Genomic DNA, 19160 nt, shown 5'->3' on the forward strand with positions numbered 1-19160 from the left:
AAGAAGGGGAGAAGGTGAGAAGGTGAAGCCTCCAGCCCTCTCAAGCCCCTTCCAAGGCGGAGGTCATGCCTGACCCGGCCTAAGCTCTGGCTTCAGCCATTGCCTCAGCCAGGATTTCTGGGGCAGGAGAATGAGGGTCAGACACAGCAACCACCAAGACAGACACGTACCGGCCTTGCCACCCTCATGCGAGGCCAAATCCAGTGGGGGATGCCAGCATTTACCCTCCACCTCTGTCACACACAAAGGTGTTACCCAGCTGGGGCATGGGCTAGATGGTGAGGTGTGTGGTGCCACAAGGCTGTGACAGAGCCTGGCCTGTACCAGGTGGAGATAGTGACAACAGAGCAGAAGTCAGGAGAGCTAAGGAATAGTTAACCTGGCTTTCCTCAAGGTCACCGAGAGATCTACTGCTCCCCTGGTCTTGTCCTTCTGTTTGGACGCTCCCTCCCCGTCTGGTCAAAGATGAACACAGCTAGCCCCTCCCCCATCCACTGCCACCCCACCTCTTCCTCCTCATGTGGAAACCCCGCACACCAGTCAGCTCCCCAGGACTCCATCGTGCCTGGTCTGACTCCCTGTTCTCCACTATGATTCGGGAAACCTGGACCTGCCCTGGGGGGAGTCTGAGCCATCTCTGGGTCTCACTCCTTGCCCAGCCAGGGGCTGGCCCACAGCAGGGACACAGAACACCAAAGGCCCACTGCTTGCTTCTCACATGCTGAACTCTGTTTGAAATAAAAGGTAATCTTCCAACAACAGTAGCTGCTTGCTGTGAGGGGCCAGGTCGAACGCCTTTCTCAGCACCTTAACTCCAAGTGCCCTTTCCACTGTGAGGATTACAACAAGCCCCTATTCTGGTCCAGGCCCAGGCTGGGGACTGGAGCCAGATACGCCCTGCCTTCATGAGGCTGCCAATCATGGTGACAGTGCTGGCCCAATGGCAGCCCACAAGACAAGGCCCAGTGCCACAGGGGCTGTGGACAAGGGACAGCAGAATCCATCCATCTGCCAGTATGAGAGACCACTTCACAAATCTGTCAGAATGGCTAAAATAAAACATCAAATGCTGCCAAGAATGTGGATAAACTGAATGATACAAACACCCTGGAAAACGCGCTGGAATTTTCTTACAAAACTAAGCACGCAATTACCATACAACCCAGCAATAGCACTCTTGGGCGTTTATCCCACAGAAACAAAATCATGTTCACAAAAAACTTATACATGAATGTTCACTGCAGCTTTATTTGTAACAGCCAAAATCTGGAAACAACCGAGATGTCCGTCAGCGGGTGAAAGGTGAAAGGGACTGCGACTCAGCCGCCCCGCGCGCACTCAGCAACGAGAGGATGAGCCGCTGAGACAAGCAACTGCTTAGATGAGTTCCAAGCAAATTATGCTGAGTGAGAAAAGCCATCCCAAAGTTATATATTGTAAGATTCCATCTTTATAACATTCTTGAAATGACCTAATTATAAAAATAGAGAACAGATTAGTGCTCACCAGGGGCAGAGGCAGACAGGCACTAGGGAGGAGGTGGGGAGGGCGACGGGGACCTGGGTGTGGATATTGAAAGACACCGGGAGCAGTTCTGCACCCTGTGGAGACGCCTACATGCACCTACATATGTGATACAACTGCACAGAACTAACACACACACCGGCGAGTAAAAGTGAAACTGGGGAAATCTGAATAAGATGGGTGGATTCTATCTATGTCAATATTCTGGATGTGACACTGTATTACAATTTTGTAAGATTTTGCCACTGAGGGAACCTGGGTAAAGGTACACGGGATCCCTGTGTATTATTTCTTACAACTGCATGTCAATCTACAATTACCTAAAAATAAAAAATGAACATAAAAAGAAAAAAAACTCATCCGTCTGTTCATCCAATAGACACCTATGAAGCCAAGGACTTGTACCGGATTCCAGGGAAGCTGGGAGCTTCATCAGCAGAGAAACAGCTGTGAAACGAGTGGTTTGAAAGTAACAGATGCCACAATGGAAAAGCCCAGGGAGCTGGACACTGTGCCCAACCTAATCTGGAGGTGACAAAATGCTCTGGTAGTTCCTTGCCAGAAGCACTCACTTCCCACTCATCTGTTCAAAATGTCCCAGTCCTGCTCAGGCCTCCAGAAAACTCGGGGATCCCCCAGACAGACACACCTGTAATCTTTGATCACCGACCTAAGAAGAGCAGTGCACGGGCAGAAGAAAAGCCACCTCTCTGGGCCAGGAGAAGGCAGGGCTCACCGCCTGTGTGAGGGGGCACGGGCCTGCTCAGGGAACAGGAGCTCCTGCGTTCAGCTGGCCGTAGGGCACAGTCTCACAGCCAAAACCTGGGTCATTTACTAAGCTGTGCTCAGCAGCTTTGTGGCTTTATAATTTAAGCCTCATAGTGACTCTGTGAGGTGGGGTAATGATTATACCCACTTTACAGGTGGGGCACGTGAAGCTCAGAAATGTTAGACAACTTGCCCAGAGTTGCCAGGGCTAAGTGGCAACCACATCTGTTCAACTGAACAGCCCAGCTCACTGTGCTCTCCAGGCCTTGGGCCCCTTCCTGCTGGGCCCTGGGACCGGTCTGCAGGGCACCAAGCCGAAATCTGACTGCTGGAGGAGGAGGGGCCTAGCTTGAAAGCAGAGGCTGGCTCCCAGGCCCTGGCTCCGCCTAGGCAAGCCCCTGCTTGTCCTCCGGACTTTTCAGACCCCCATCTGTGCAGTGAGCGGACAGGGAGGTTCTAACTGGGTAACAGCACACCATATTCACACAGCTCCTGACAAACTCCAAGCATTTTACATTCATCCTCTCCCTCAAGATAGGTGTGGAGCCACCCATCACTGTAACGGAGGGAAAGTCCCCTTCTCCCCACTTGCCTGCAGTTGTATCATTTGAGAGTCATTCCTTTGGGGGTAAGGGCCCAGAAGCCAGTGAGCAGCATGGAACCAGACAAGCCTGAATTCAAATCCCAGCTCTGTGCGGACCCCTCTTCTTCCTTATACAAAGGGAGCGATTCCATCGGCTGCATCGCAGAAGCTCAGCCCTGCCTACCGCCAGCATGGCTCCTGCAGGTTTCTGGTACAGAGGGAACTGGGCCTGGAGGGGGCAAGCCTAACTTCCACCACTCCCCAGCCACTGGCAGGGTCAGCTCAAGGGTAGTTTCACCCAAGAACTGGACGTTAAAGCCAGCAGCCACCACTGCCTAGCAAAGACAGGGCTAACTCATTGAGGATTTCAGGAATGGATTTCTTTGGCTTAAAAATCCCAAAGGAAGCAGGGTTTCAGTGGGCTTTTATGTCCTAGATCAAAACAGTGAAGCCAGCCCCAATTTGCTCAAAATATTTAAGGGGGCCAGGTACAGTAGCTCAAGCCTGTAATTCCAGCACTTTGGGAGGCTGAGGCAGGAGGATCACTTGAGGCCAGGCATTGGAGACCAGCCTGGGCAACACAGTGAGACCTCATCTCTACAAAACATTTTAAAAATTAGCCAGGTGCAGTGGTGTGTATCTATAGTCCCAGCTACTCAGGAGGCTGAGGCAGGAGAATTGCTTGAGCCCAGGAGTCTGAGGTTGCAGTGAGCTATGATCATACCACTGTACTCCAGCCTGGGCGACAGAGCAAGACCCTGTGTCAAAGGAAAAAAAAGGGGGAATATTCCCCTTATGGGGGTAGCAGTTAGTATGGGAAAGCAGGACTGGGCTGTTAGCCTGGCTGAGGCCATGTGACACCAGTCAGAGTCCTTGTCCCCGTCTGTGAGTTGGAGACAACCCCGGCTGAGTAGTCAGTGTGTGCAGCATTCACCAGATCTGGTGGGGAAGAGGTGTCACCTTCCCAACAGAAGACAATGGTGCTGCCAGAAGTCTGGACAGAGGACTGAGCTCTCAGGGCTGCCGGGCCCAGAGTCCTACTAAAGCGCACTCAGAGGCCCCGAGCCCTGGCTGAGGCCGTCAGTCACTAGAGGGAGAGTGAACCAGCCAGAACGTGCATCCAAGCCAGATGCGATAAGAGGACAAGTGAGCTTATCTTGGATTTCTGTGTCTCATGGGGCACAGGTTACAGCCAGATACGTGGTGTGTCTAACAGAGGATTTGGGGACCTCTAGGGCTTCCTGGGGGGCAGGCACCCCTCAGCTCTGAGTACTGCCCCCTGGGGTAGGGGAATGGGATTTGACCTTGTAACAGTATTTCAACACTATTAACGCACGAAACACAAGCCAAGAACTTACTCCTGCCTCTTCCAATGTCTAGCTCTAGCCACTTCTTCCTCTCGGAGGCCTCCCTGGACTCCTCTTCCACCCAGGAAATCTCCAACAGAACACCTACCACACCTGTCATCAGCTTACTGAAGGATTCGCTTGCTGATGGCTGGGGCAGCTGGGGGACTCTGTCAGTCTTGGCACAGCAGGTCACATCCCAGGCCCAGGGTGATGACTCAAGCACAGAAAGCTCTCAATAAGTATTTGCTGAATGAGAAAATCAACTTCATTGTAACTACAAAAAAAACCTCAGTTGCCAAAAATCAAGATGATCTGGCCATAGCAAAGGCTCCCAACATTTTAGTATCCAAGGTTCCAACCCCCATCAGAGTCCCTTCTGCTTGCTCCCCACTCACCCCCCTCTCTGCAGCTTCATCTCCTGCCCCTCCCACTCCCTCACATGCCCCTTCCAGCTTCAGAGAACCAAGTGCACTGTTCCCAAGCACACACCTCCACGCGTCCAAGCCTTTACACGTGCACCTGTTTCTGCTGGAGCCCCTTTCCCCTGTCCTCCAGCCTCCTTGCCTCCTGCCAGCCCTCCAGCCCCAGCACATTCTGGCCCAGGCAGAGCCAGACCCTCGCCTTTCTCTGTGCATCAGCTGGAGCACTCAGGCCTGTGGTCCTGCCTCCCGACTGTCCCATGTGTGTGGGCGGCCCAGAGGGTGCACAGCCATCACGTGCCAACCAAACTGGAGAGGGAGGCAAGTGGCCCAGAGACCTAAGATGTTGGAACTGACCAGCCCTGCATCCTCCAGCACGTGACTGCCGACCTTCCCTGCCCTGAGGAGACATTCCGTGTGCCACAATTTACAACATGGCACGTGACTCAAACTCTTCGTCCATTCAGTCTGGAAAACTTCTAGATTTGCCTGGGAATCTGAGGGGTGACTGTTTCCCCCAGCTGGTCCCTGAGAGTATTTTTAAAGCTCCTGAGTGGAGCACCTGCTAAGTCACAGCATCCTGAACCACCTGCCCCATCCCATGGGCCGCATGCTTGCCTCCCACCCCACCCCTCCCCGGCCATGCAGGTAACTCATGCCAAGGCTCAGGCAGGAGCCAGCTGTGCGATGCATCCTCCATGCAGCCTCCCTGCCCCACAGCACACAAGTCCTTGCTGCCTCTAAGGAGAAGCTCCCTTTGCCTCATTATTTCCACCCTCTGCTCCAAGATATTATCCACCCAATGTATTCATCAGGTCAGAATGAATTTGTTTCTGCATTTTGTTTTTAATGCCAAGGTGTATAAGATGCCCAAACAGAGCTTCAAATGCACACAAGTGGCTGTGACGCCATCTCCCTCGCTCCCCAAGAAGCTAGCCCCTGGCAACTGTCTTGGAGGCCAGGCAAGACCCTCATGCCTGCTGGCTCCCAGGGGCCTAAAGGAGAAGAGGCCTAGACTCCCCCAGAGGAACAGATGCTACAGGGCCACAGACAGTGTGGGGGCCGGGACAGCAGGCTTTCCCAGCCCAAGGCTCCCCACGAGTGGGTGGGGCTGGCTTCGGACACAGCCAGACTCCCTTAAGTCCCTTTGCTGGCTCTGCCAAGCTGGGGAAAGGGCTTGTCAGAGGAAGCGCTGAGGGCCGGTGAGACCCCATCCCCTCTCCCACCCAGTGAGTAACCTGTCAACCCACACAGCTAAATCGAGCAACTCACTTGTGTGCTATGGTGAAAACAGAGGTCAAAGGCTCCCACCCACTGGCCTCAAATTCCTTCCTCCTCCTCTCCTCTGTTCCCCACCCCCCCATAAAGCAGGGGGTGTTGGGAGAGAATTCTAAGCAGCTAGGTCAGGATCAGGGACAAACTGCCCTCTCAGAGCCACTTCCCAGTTGACAGCCCCTGCATGAGACCCCCTCCTTTCCCACTGTTTCAGTCTGAGATCCCCCCCCCCACCGTGTCTTAAGAATTAGCAATGTCAAACTTCACTTTCAAACTCCAGCAAGGGGGACGGGCAGCTAGCACCTCTCACGCCAACCCCCTCCCAAGTCCTTCTGGGGATCCTCCACTGCTCCCCACACCCAGGTGTCTCCCAACTACCTCTCCCACCCTTCCCTTCTCCCCTGGATCTAGAGCCAGGCTCCCTAAGACCACCACACTGCTGACCCCTGGCCTTACCACCTCCTGTCCTGCCTTCCTGCCCCTCTTCCACCCCGGCCATTTGAGGAATCCAACCACGTCACTGTTTTGTTTGCAACCTTTCAATGGTGCCACAACCTCCCTGGTGGACTTGGACCCCTTCAGTGGGGGCATTCAGGGCCTCCAGAATCTGCACCTGCCTTGGACCCCAACATGCACAGAAGCCAAGAGGTTACAAAGGTGTCACACTGGTGAAGACAAAGCCATAAAGCTCGGGGAGCTGGCCCTGCCCTCAGAGCCGTGTCGAGAAGCCAGGATGCACTCCTGTTGGTAGTGACTGTGACGCTAACAGATGACCTTACTGAGCACTGACTAGGGCTGGGCCGGAGCCAGTGCTTCACATACAGCCCATCCGAGTCATCTACGGCCTGCGTACATGCGAATTTACCTACTCACTTAAACTGACTTGTAACCGCAAACCCAACGCTACGGGCTTTTGTGGTCACTCACAGACACGTGCGCCTGACGCACACATCTGCAGCTGCGGTTGCACAAGTTGACACTCCCCCTTCTCATTCAGCTCTCGTACTGTAAACAAGTGTCCTCTTCATGGTCTGTTTTCCCATTTTTGTGCTTTCTGTTGGTGATTTCACTGTTTAGAATGGCCCCCAGGCATAGCGCTCAAGTGCTGCCTGGTGTTCTAGGAGCAAGAAGCCTGCATGTGCCTTATGGGAAAAACACGTGTGTTAGACACGCTTCATTCAGGCACGACTCACAGTGCAGTTGGCCACAACGTCAACGTTAATGAATCAATAATATATTCAGTAAAGGATCTTTAAACAGAAACACATATAAAACAAGGTTATGTATTGATTGGTTGGTGGACATGTGACCAGCGGCTTTGTAGTGACCCCGTTTTTCCCACAGGAGCAATAGTTTAGTATTTGCTATGACTTTGTGAACTAACTGCTGCGAATAATGGGAATTGACTTTGACTGACTGGATCCTCAGAACCAGTATGTACCAGGTGGGTTGTCACCGCCCCATTTTACAGAGAGGTGGAGTGATTTGCCCTCGCTCACCTCCTAGCTAGGCAGTGCACCCAGGCTGCCTGGAGGCCGACCGCTACCCGACGGCCCCTCCACTGCACTGCCTTGGCACATCAATTGTTCCACCCATAAAATGGGATGTGACACCCAATGTGCTCTGGGTAGGGGCCAAGGAGATGACAGACATGAGGTGTTTTGCAATTGTGGGTGGGCCCATGCAACTCCTGTTACCATGGCTTCTGGATGCAGGAGGGAGTGATCCTCTCATGAGAGACAGTCTGGGGGCCTTTCTGGAAGTATTAGTTGACTGGGTCTGGATAGATGGCCAGGGCCACTGAGGGGTAAGGAAATGCAGGGCTTTCCAGTGAAGGGACCCTCTGTGAGCAAAGGAGCAGGGCACAACAGCCCAAGGCACGAGAAGACAGACGCTGAGCAGGGCACAGTTTGGCAAAATGGAGTTTAGGTACTTTAGCTGGTGGAGGGAGGACAGGGACCAAGGCCAGGAGATCCGAGAGAGGGAGGCCTCCTCTCAGACAGGGCTCTCAGCTTCCTGAGGCTGCTTGGACAATGGGAACTGAGGCACCTTCCTTCTGCCCACAGCATCCTCCATAAAGTCCTTCCAGACTGGCCTGAGGTTAGAGGACTTTACGGCACACAGGCGCTGACAGCAGCTAGGAGGGTGTTGTCATCCACTATCTCAAGAGCCCAGTGCACTTGGCAGCTCGGCTGGGAAGCGCCAAGGCCATCTCAACCTGAGTGTCCAGAATGCATCCTCTCCTCCCTATCAGCCGTACTCTCCGAGTGGGGACCCTAAACACTCAGGTACACACCCCAGAAGCCTGGGAATTCCCACCCCTCTCTGTACAGAGACCAGCGTCTCTCCACCCCCACAGGCCTGGTCTTTCTCCTAGCTGGCCTCTCTGCTTTATCTGTGGCCCACAATCACTCTCCAAATCCTGAAGTTTTAAAAAGTGCAAATGAGATTACTTCTCCTTTTTAAAGCTTTTCAAAGGATCCCCACTCTGTGCAGAATAAAATCCACACTGCTCACATTGGCCTATAACAGAAACTGCCCCCTGCTCACCTCAGTTCCTGTGGTCTCCCCTGGCTCATTCCATTCCAGCCACACAGCCTCTTTGCTATTCTTCAAACACTCCAAGCTCCCACCTCAGGGCCTCTGCTTCTGCTGTGCCCTGTCTGAAATGATCCCCACCCTCATCTCTGCATGTCTGCTCCTGCTCATCCTGACTTCAGGTCTCAGCTCAAGCGGCACATCCTCAGTGAGGGCCTCTCTGAGGATGCTTTTGTTTCATTTCAGCACTGACCACTTACTACTTCACTTGTCTTTTGCCTCTCACCCCTACCAGATGGGGAACCTGACTATCTTATACAATTAAGATGCTTTCCCAGCACCATGCCCAATACGCAGCTGGGCTCAGTAAAAACTTAATGAATGAACAAATCCCTATTTGACAACTGGGTAAACTGAGGCTCAGGGGAAGAGGAATAATTTACTCCTGTCTTTGAGTTGAAATCTAACGCCCGGGGCCAGGGGTTTGAACTTCCTTCAGGACAGCCCTCACTGCACACATGCACATACACCGCCCCTGCACCCCGCCCACACACACACCACAGCAGCGCAGTCTGGCGACAGGTAGAGCCTCGGGCAACTCTGACGGTGGGCAGTGGGCTGAACAAACCCTAAGCACCGGGCTTTGGAAAGTGTTTTGACAAATAATCATTTCTGAAGAGTGGCAGAGAAAGAAAGTAAGTGGTGCTTCCAGTAACACTTTCCCAGTAAGATGTATCATTAGGACAGATTTAAAAGAATCATTACTGAGTGAGGCCTGGGCCAGGTGCTGCTTTATCCAGACACAGCTCTGGGAGAAGAGGTAATTATGACTGATGCTTTATAGATGAGAAAAGGCTTTTTACCCTTACGAGTGGCAGAGTAGAAAGCTCCATTCTGCAAGGCCAGGCTGCCAGGTTCTAAACTCAACACTGGCCGTGGTGGGCTGTGTACCTTGTGCAGGGGCCTGAGTCCCTTCTGGGCCTTAGTTTCCCCAGCTGTAAACTAAGTGGGTTGGCTCTGAATAGTGGTGCAAGTTAAAATGTCTACAGGGATTCTAACCTCTCTGGCCCAAAGCTGCCATGTGGACAGCTGGGCCCAGCATTGTCAGAGCTGCCAAATGTGCCAGAAATCCGGATTTTAAAAAGTATATAAAACCTCTGAATAATCTTTTGTACATTTCAAAATGGCTAGAAGTGAAGAGTTCAAATGTTCCCAGCATAAAGAAAAGGTAAATATTTGAGGTGATGGATATCCCAGTTACTCTGATGTGATCATGACACAATATATGAATAGTTTCAAAATATCTTACGTATATCTATTATGTATCAATAAAAAAATCAATTGGCAAAAAAAAAAACAAACAAAAAAAAACACAAAACCACCTCCAAATTTTCAAATGGAGATAATTCATGGTTTTAAGAAACACCATGCAGGTAGACGTGTGGGGGCGAAGGGGGCCTGTGGCACCCAAGTCTATGACTGCTGCAGTAGCTGCCCCCCCTCAGAACGCCACACCCCTTCTGGAGCTCTGGCCCCCTCCCTGCTCCCCAGGAAGGCTGTCCTAAAGCCTCCCCGGGAAAGGCAGGAATCCCCTGGGAACCCTGAAATGGAGGCAGCCAGGAGGCACTTCTGGTGGCGTCTCTGCTCCAGCTGGGTGAAAACAGAGAAAGCCCCTTCTGTTGGCAGGCCAGGTCTGGTTTCAGGCTCTTGGCACCAGGGCACAGGTGGCAGAAGAGCCCCATCCGGAGCGCAGATGGTCACCCCCTTTCACGGTCTACAGCAGCTGCCTGAGAGGGACCCGCTTGGTTGCCAGGGCAATGTCTATGCCCCCCCATCCCCCAGGCTGCTCTTTAGGAGGCTGCTCACACTCCAGCTGCGGAGCTGAGGTCAAGGGTGTGAGGAGCTTTTTTCCTGACATGTCTGGGGAGAGGTTAAGCAAGGCCCTCCAGGTGGACCCACAGTTCAGGACAACTGGTTCTCAGTGGGTGGGAAACCAGAGACTTCAGAAGCTCTAGGGCATCTCCCACTGCCTGAGGACAGGACATGAAGCACTTTAATTATATCAGCACACCAACCCTTAACCAGGCCTATCATTCTCATTTCAAAAGAGAGAAGACAAAAACAAAAACAAAAACCTGAGGCTCAGAGAAGTGAATAGCCCAGGGTCTTACAGCCGGTTAGTGGAAAAGCCAGGATTTGAGCCATTTTTCCAGGATTTGAGCCATGGCCTTCTAACCAGAGCCTGTGCTTTTAGCTAGTACTTAACCACACTGCCCAGGGTGGGAGGTAGGCACCACTTGCCAGGGCCTGGCCTAGATCTTGGCCAGCCCAGCTCCCCAGTCAGAGCCCAAGTGAGCCCTTACTCCTAGAGTTCCTGGACAAGGTTTCACTATTTTCTAAGTGCACTAGATGGTGGCAGCTCTGGCTCTGCTGACCATGAGGACAGGGCCCTGGTGCCCACCCTGGGCCAGAATGCCAGCACATAGCTAAAACAGAGCCCACCCTGTTGCCCACTGCCCTTCTTCAGGCCTTGCTCTCCAGACACATGGTCCAGATGCTCCCAACCCTCTCTCCAGGAACACCAGAACCCCTGAAATGGGCTTCCCGGTCACCCAGCACTTCTCCAGTTTGGCTGAGTCTCACCACAGCCTGCAAAGCAAAGCCCAGAGAGGTGGGACCACTGGTGCCAGGTCACACAGCTGGTTGAGGGGGTGCTGGGATTGAAAAGAGGATGTGAAGCCTCTGAATTCCAGGGCTGAAGGGCCCCAGAAGATAGTATAGTAACTCCAGTGATTGTCAAACCAGGTTCTGGGAACTCCAAGGGGACCCTGGGGAAGGCCCTTTGGATCCTCACGCCACTACTCCAGGTCCCTCCGGGCAGCTCCATTTTCCTTTTTTCCTCTATATAGAATTTCTACATGGTATTTTGAGACCCACTAGACTAATTCAATCTCTCACAGCGCACACAAAGAAACCAAGGATCAGAAAGGCACTCACTGAGGATTTGGCAGCAGGGCAGGGCCCCTGGCCTGGGGCTGAGTGTAGAGATATTCCTTGTCCCCCAGACTAACAACGGAAGCTGTCTTCAGGTTCCCCAGACAGGAGAGCACCAGCTCCAGGCATTCAGGGAGGTAACCACCTGCAGCTGAGCCCCACCTCCTCCAGCCCCTGACCAGGGACTCCCAAAGAGCATTTTCTTTCCCCAAAACCATTTCTACCGCTACTGTAACTGTATCCAGTATGCAACCTGTCGGGCAACATTTACTCTGGCCCATTCTGTGCTGGAATCTGCCACAAGCGTCCTCTTATTTATCCTCACAGACCCACCTGAAGAGTCTGCTCTGCCAGGAGCTCTGCTTAGAGGTCTCTGCCCCACCTCACCCCACCCGCCAGGAGTCTGAGCTTTAAGGAGATGCTAGCTTCCAAGCTGTAGTTATTAAATCATAGCCAGGTCACTAGTGGTGAGTAGAAGATGGCTGGTTACAGAGCTGCCACGGCTCTGGCCCAATGCAAAACTGGACAAGTATAGCCCGTTTGGACTGGAGAGGGACTAGGGGTGGAGAATGCAAAATTTGCCTTTTCAAATACTGGCACTGTCATGTGAGCCTTCTTGTTACCTTTCCAAAGCCCCAAGGTCCCAAAAGCTCAGTCTACTTCAAGTACTACTTGAAAAGAGCCTCAAAAAAATTTCCCTCACTTCTGGTGCGCTGACGTCAAACCCTGGTGATGGGTCACAAAAGCCTGGCTTTCACAAACTGTCACAGACCCCATGTCCAGTGTGCAAAGCCAGACGCTGCCAGGCCCTGTGCACCTTGATTGCTGGCCTCTTTCATCATTCTGAATGACCAAGCGGATCCCAGAATAGCAAGACGGTGTAAGAGGCTCATTCACTGTGCCTGGAGTGGCAGGTGGTATATCGGGTGACAGAAGCAGGAGCCAAGAACCCCGGGCAGCCAAGACATGGGATGAGACTAACGACGCAGGCTGAATGGGGGAACCACGAGTGCAGTTCAGGTCAGCACAGGCAACGCTGCCTGCCTCTGTGCCAGGCAGGCTCTGGGGACAGAGACACAGGAAGGGAGAGGGCCCTCTTCTCAGAGTTATATTAAGATCCTGAGTTTGGGATCCCAAGTAGGGCGATTACACAAGGAAATCAGCACATGTGGGAGAATGCTTTAGTGACTCCAGCTGACCACAGACACAGTCTGAAGCTGCACTGGCAGAGAAAAGACACAGGACCAGAGACGGGCAGTCCCCACCAAACTCTGGATAATATCGTGGGTATCGCAGGTAAATCTAGGCAAGTGACATTGCCAGACTGGACCTGATGAGAAAAGGGTGATACCCTTCCGGCAAGTGCTTATTTATAGTGGAGAAGCCACGCGTCAAGCTGGACACTAGAAACCCAGGATGAGCAGTAGTCCTTGTCCTCAAGAAACCCACAGTGAAGTGCAGAGATGACAATGAAATGCCTCCTCTACTGACTGGGCACCGTGGCAGTCAAAGGGAGCTGCATGAGGAAGCCTAGGACTGATTCAACAAGAGTGATTAGTGCTGTCTGTGATAGATGTTGAAAAGGGGGTGACACATGTGTACCCTAAGTCGTACTGTGTCTAACTGCGGTGAGAGACAGTTCAGAAAGCCATGGTTACTGTCCTCAAATACCTCAAAGACTGTCACATACATGTGGCCCCAGAGTGGGGAGGGAAGGTGAGGATTGCCAAGGGGAAGCAGAGATGGCCAAAGATGGAAGAGGGGCCAAGGAGACGGCCAGCCAGGCTAGGCACGGGCAGGAGGATGCCAGGCAAGGAACTCAAGTGCCCACAGGTGTGACCTTTAACGCTCCTTCCAGGCTTGAGATGCTCTTTCTTTGGCCTCCTGCTTTACACCCAGTTCTGGATGTGACATCAGACCTCATCTTTGTGTGTATGGCATTCATAGTTCAACTTTTTTTTTTTTTTTGCCTCTGGAAAATTAAGTATCATCAACAAGCAGAAAAGGACAAAAGGACAACGTTCATATAGCCTAGCCACATGGAAATGACACAAGGACTAACATCAGGGTCCCACATAGCACAGTCAGTGCTTAACATGCCTTCATCTAGGAAGTCTGGCAGCGCAAAAGCCCCTACCTGAGATGATACATCCATCCTCAGAATATGAGATCAGCTGACACTTACTACCCCTTCCCCTTCCAAATACCTGCTTGTGACAGAAACTGCCAGCAGGTTAGGAGTCTGAGTTTGAGTACTGGTTCCAGCCCTCACTCTCTGGGCCTCAATTTCCCCCATCTATAAAACGAGAACAATACTGACTTGCCCTGCCCACTGCCCTAGGACTGCTGTGAGAGTCTCTTGAGAAGACTCTCAGGTGAGGAACTGTCATTATGATAGCCTGTGGGGCCCACAGAGCTGCTGCCCAGTCTCAGGCCCGCCAGGGACTCTGTGGACCAGAGGCTGAGGGTTTCTGGCCTGGGGCAGAAGTGAGGGATCTTATCCTTTCCAAGGGGCTGAGTTCAGGAAAGTTCAGGGTCCTGCCCAGCACTCTCAGCCATCCACCCCCTCCACACCATGCTTGTACCAGCATTTTTCTAATATCTTAGCGTGTGACCACTGGCCTCCCTGCCTTGCCAAGCACCCCTCTAACTTCTCTCCACCGCCCTCTTCACGCCAACATACCATGCTCTCAGCTTCCAGACCTCTGCGCTGACTCATCCCTGCCTGAACCCCTGCTTCCTCTCTAATCCTGCCTCCTCCTTTAGGGCTCAGCTCCAGCATCACTCCTTCCAAAAAGCCTCCCGGACAGTCTCCCCAGACTCCTGCCCTGGCTCCTTCAGTGGGTCAGTACCCCACGCTTAGGCATATCACAAGCCCTTGCCCACCATGCTGTTTTTACAAGCCTGTTTACTTTTCTGCTTCTTCCTTTAGACCAGCAGTCCCCAACTTTTTTGGTACCAGGGACCGGTTTCATGGAAGACAATTTTCCCACAGACCAGGGGTATGGTTTAGGGATGATCCAAGAGCATTACATTTATTGTGCAGTCAAACCTCTCTGCTAATGATAATCTGTATTTGCAGCTGCTCCCCAGTGCTAACATCACCACCTCAGATCATCAGGCATTAGATTCTCATAAGGAGCGTGTAACCTAGATCCCTAGCATACATGTGCTGTTTATAGTAGGGTTGGCGCTCCTATGAGATTCTAGTGCCACCGCTGATCTGACAGGAGGTGGAGCTTACATGGTGACTCGAGTGATGGGGAGCAGCTGTAAACACAGATGAAGCTTTGCTCACTTGCCCCCTGCTAACCTCCTGTTGTGTAGCCTGGTTCCTAACAGGCCACGGACAGGTACTGGTCCACAGCCTGGGGGGTTGGGAACCACAGCTTTAGACTCTGAGCCTCCTGAAGGCAGGGACCATGTGGTTCACATCCCTGAGACCCCATCCCTGGCCCAGAAGAGGTACCCAGGCAAATGCCTGCTGACACTTAGCAGGTAGGACCCCATCTCTGACTTTGCCCAAAAAGTGGTAAAGGCCAGCAGAGCCCTCACCCTGGAAGACCGTGAAGACACGCTAAGTAGAATCGTGTCTATAGGAGACGACTTAGCAACACAAGACAGGCTGGAGCAAGCCTTGACTACATGCTTCCCCCTCATGCCCCAGACGCCTTGCTACTCAATCTTCCTCTCAACCACCTCTGAAAACACAACATGGTGACATTTGGGAAGATCTCTTTGAAAGAGCACCTACCATTTGGAAGGCTTCCAACCACCCCACACCTCTCTCCAGAATCCTGCCCGGACAATGGCACAGTGTTAGCCATGCCGTAATAAATGGCTGAATACTAGTGGCTAATAACCATAGTTACCAGACGTTTACCATCTGCTCAGGAACTGGTGGCTATTGCAGTTCAGTCACTGTCTGACGTCCTTATACCTGCATCTTATATTTGATCCCCTCAAAGAGATGTTTTCACCATCTCCCCTGTACTGCTAAGAAAAATACAGGCTCAGAGAGGTTGAAGGATTTGCTCTGTCGCAAAATGAGTCATGTTTATCTGCTAAGTGACTGGTTTCAACCTCCAGAACCCAACCTCTACAGCATCCAGTCTCACAAGTAGTAAAAATGCAAGCTTGCTTCAGCAAGACTGACACACACCCCCATTACAAAGTCTAGAAGCTGCTGTAGAAAGACAAGTTTGCCCTTCCCCTCCAGCTGATGGAATCTGATTACAGTGTACTTTCGCAAACACCCCAGGCCCAAGCCAGTACCCCAAAGCGCACCCAAAGAAAGCAGACTTTACTGTGATAACTGCTAACCCCCAGGAGCTGCTCTGCCCTGATGTTTTTGCAGACATACTTCCCCAGGCTTCAAGCTGTCCTGCCAGACCCGTTTCTGCTCTCACAGAGAGACCTGTGACATCACTTCCCCATCACAGCCTGCCCCTCCCATGACTGCAGCCCATCTGTAAAAGTGGGAACCTCACTAGGCTGGGGATGGCACAGATCCCACTGGACACTCTACTTCCGGCTGACTGGTATAGCCTATGTTGACGAGGCTCCTGAAGCTGTGGGCCCGCTGGGAGTGCTGTGACTGACGGACGCTGTTTGCCATGGGTCCAGTATGAGGAGTAACTGCCAAGCACAGGTATTTGTTGTCCCTGGGCAAGATGATCACCTGGGAATACTTTAGGATTCTAGTCCTATGACAAAGAATTATCGTCCTTGATTCCCACCAATATTTTTACCACCCCCTGCAATCTTCCCTTGCAGGCCCATCAACACTGGAGCTTCCTTGGGCAATGTTTTAAATCCAATAAGACGGAAAAAGCAACCATCTGTTTCATAGCCGATTACCCTTCGAAAGACTGACCAGCAAGAAACCCCAAATAGCTGCAACCTGTAGAGTGAGAGTAGCTAGGTTTCAACACAGTTGTCAGTTAAGTGCTGTATGACCTTGGGCAAGTTACTTTACTTCTGAGTCTCCACTGCTGCTTCTATAAAATGGGGATCAGAAGCCCTGTTTTACTTGCATTTAACCACATCTGAACACTTTGCTAGGACTCTCAAGGCTGCAAAGGGAAGTCCACCATCTGTCTCACCAATTCTGGGACATAAACATGTTGGGAAGTATCGTCCCACTTCCCAGAAGAGGAAGCTGAGGCTGAGGGAAGTGGAGGGATTTGGTCCAAATCCTACAGCAAGTAGCTAATCAAGTAATTATACCTGGGTCCTGTGATCAGATCCACAGCCCTCCTCATCCCATTATCCTGCCTGTGGCCAGGGACGCCGTGGCCAGGGAGGCCATGGCCAGGCTCCTCACAGCCACCACAGCCTTGGAACCAAGGCTGCCTCTGTGGAGCAGGGCCTCCCAGGAGACCACTGGTCCTTTAACAATTCTGCTGGAACACAGCCACACAGAAGCTTAGATGTGCAGTATGCATTAACTTGGAGAATTAATCACCACCATAAGAGTTAATTAATCAGAGAAACTGCCCCTCCTCCACCGCTTTTCAAATACACCTCCTTAAAATGGGATAGTGAATGAGCTACCTAGAGCAGGCAAGCTCACAGAGACAGAGAATGGTGGTGCCAGGGGCTGGGGGGAGGAGGAAATAGGGAGTTAGTGTCTAATGGGCAGAGTTTCAGTTTGGGAAGAGGAAAAGAGTTCTGGAGATGAATGGTGGTGCTGGCTGCACAACAGGAATGTACTTAATGCCACAGAACTTGTTAAGATAGTCAATTTTACCACAATTTAAAAAAATGGCTCAGAGAGCAGTCCACTGAGGGATTCTCTACCATTGGGCCCAGCAGTTATAAAACTGCTTTGATTTCTCTCACCCCAAATCCAAAAGTCACAAAATAAAAAATGTATAACTACTTTAAGCATGATTTTTTTTTTTTATTTCTTATTTGAGTTCAGTGCATTTGTGAGCAGGGGCTGATTTATAATCTGCCTACAATCTCTTTCATAAAATTTAATAGAATTAAAGAAAAATAATTCATATAGAAAATAAGGTCACAATTCACAATTGCAAAGATGTGGAATTAACTGAAGTGCCCTTCAATTCATGAGTGGATAAAGAAAATGTGGCATGTGTATATGTACACACATATATATACACATATACATATACACACACACATACCATGGAGTACTACTCAGTGATAAAAAGGAATGAAATAATGTCACTGCAGCAACTTGGATGGAACTGAAGACCATTATCCTAAGTGAAGTATCTCAGGAATGGAAAACTAAACACCACATGGTCTCACTAATAAGTGGGAGCTAATAGATGGGTACACACAGGCACAGAGAGATATAAAGGACACGAGAAACCAAGAAGGGGGGATGGTGGGAGGGTGATGTGGGATAAAAGCTTACTACTGGGTACAATGAGCACTCTTCTGGTGATGGGCACATCAAAAACCCTGACTTACACATTATACAAGATACCCATGTAACAAAAACACTTGTAACCCCCCTTAATTAATCCTTTGAAATTAAAAAAAAAAAGAGAAAATAAAGGTTGGAGGTGTACAAAGGCAGTAATGGATGTATTAGTATCATAGAACCCTGGAAACGAGCTGGATAGGAGAGATTGTGTGGAGATAAAAAACAAAAACTAAAATTTAAAAAAAAAATGTGTGTGTGTATACATATCTAGTATGACATTATAGAAAGTAAAGAAAAAGTCACTTTAATCTCATTGCCCTAACACAATTCTTTTTAGCAATCTTGCTAAAAATTAACAAAAACTTCTGTTGGGGCTTCTTAAACAGGCAGTATGGTAGAATAGAAAAAATGGTGAACCAGGACTTCAAATCTTGAAGTTCAAATCTTGAAGCTGTGTGACTTTGGGCATGTCACTTTACCTTTCTGTTCTATCACCTCTGAAAAGAGCAACAACAACTGCAACCCACCGCCCTCAGCAACAGGACTCTGTGAACCGTGAAGCAGCACATGGAAGGAAGTTAGCAATTAATGGGGAATGCTAAAGGAACCTTTTCTTGATGACTTATGATCAGTATGTAAACCATTAAGAATTTAGAAGTTCTGACATTAATTTTAAAACACAATCACTTTGTAGTACTTTCACTGTCACACCTTTAATACAGTGATGCCCTTGGCTCGTGCGGGTGACCAAAGCTGTTTGCCCCAGACCTAACGAGGCTTCCTGAGAAACCTTGGTCTTGCCTGACCTTGTAGCCTGCTCCAGATGTAACCTGCACCTTTCCTTGTTCTCTTTTGGTATATTCCCTTCTCAATACACCAAACACTCCTGCCCTGGCATCTTGACACCTGTATTCCCAACCCACCCTGGCTGGCTCCTTCCCATTTTCCCAGTCACCTTCCTTGAGATGCCTGCCCCATTCTCTCTGAATGGGTCCCTCTCAGCACCCATGTGTTTCCTTCAGGGCTCTTATCACAATCAGATCCTATCTTGTTTATCTGTTGCCTGCTTGGGTGTGGACTCCAAGCTGGATGGAAACCAACATTGCTCCCTACTCTCTCCCTGGCTCCTGGCACAGTACCCGGCACCCTAAGTATATGAATGGCTGATTGTTTAGAAAGAAAAAGGGAGGTGGGGTGGGGAGGAGCGGGCTCCGAGGTACCCAAATCCTCTTCCCCTCTCGGGTGGGGAACCTGCGGCCTCAAGGCCACATGCGGGCCTCCAGATCCGAGTGTGGCCCCTCGACCAAATC

At 51.0% G+C, this 19160-nt stretch overlaps 1 protein-coding gene across 5 annotated transcripts in view; it reads right to left on the minus strand.

The window, feature by feature from the left end:
- The window catches only part of DLGAP4 (DLG associated protein 4), an 81635-nt gene that overhangs the window by 30790 nt on the left and 31685 nt on the right, over nt 1-19160 (minus strand). The window lies entirely within an intron of this gene.

The sequence above is a fragment of the Eulemur rufifrons genome, chromosome 20 (assembly GCF_041146395.1).
Source record: "Eulemur rufifrons isolate Redbay chromosome 20, OSU_ERuf_1, whole genome shotgun sequence".
Classification (NCBI taxonomy): Eukaryota; Metazoa; Chordata; class Mammalia; order Primates; family Lemuridae; genus Eulemur; species Eulemur rufifrons.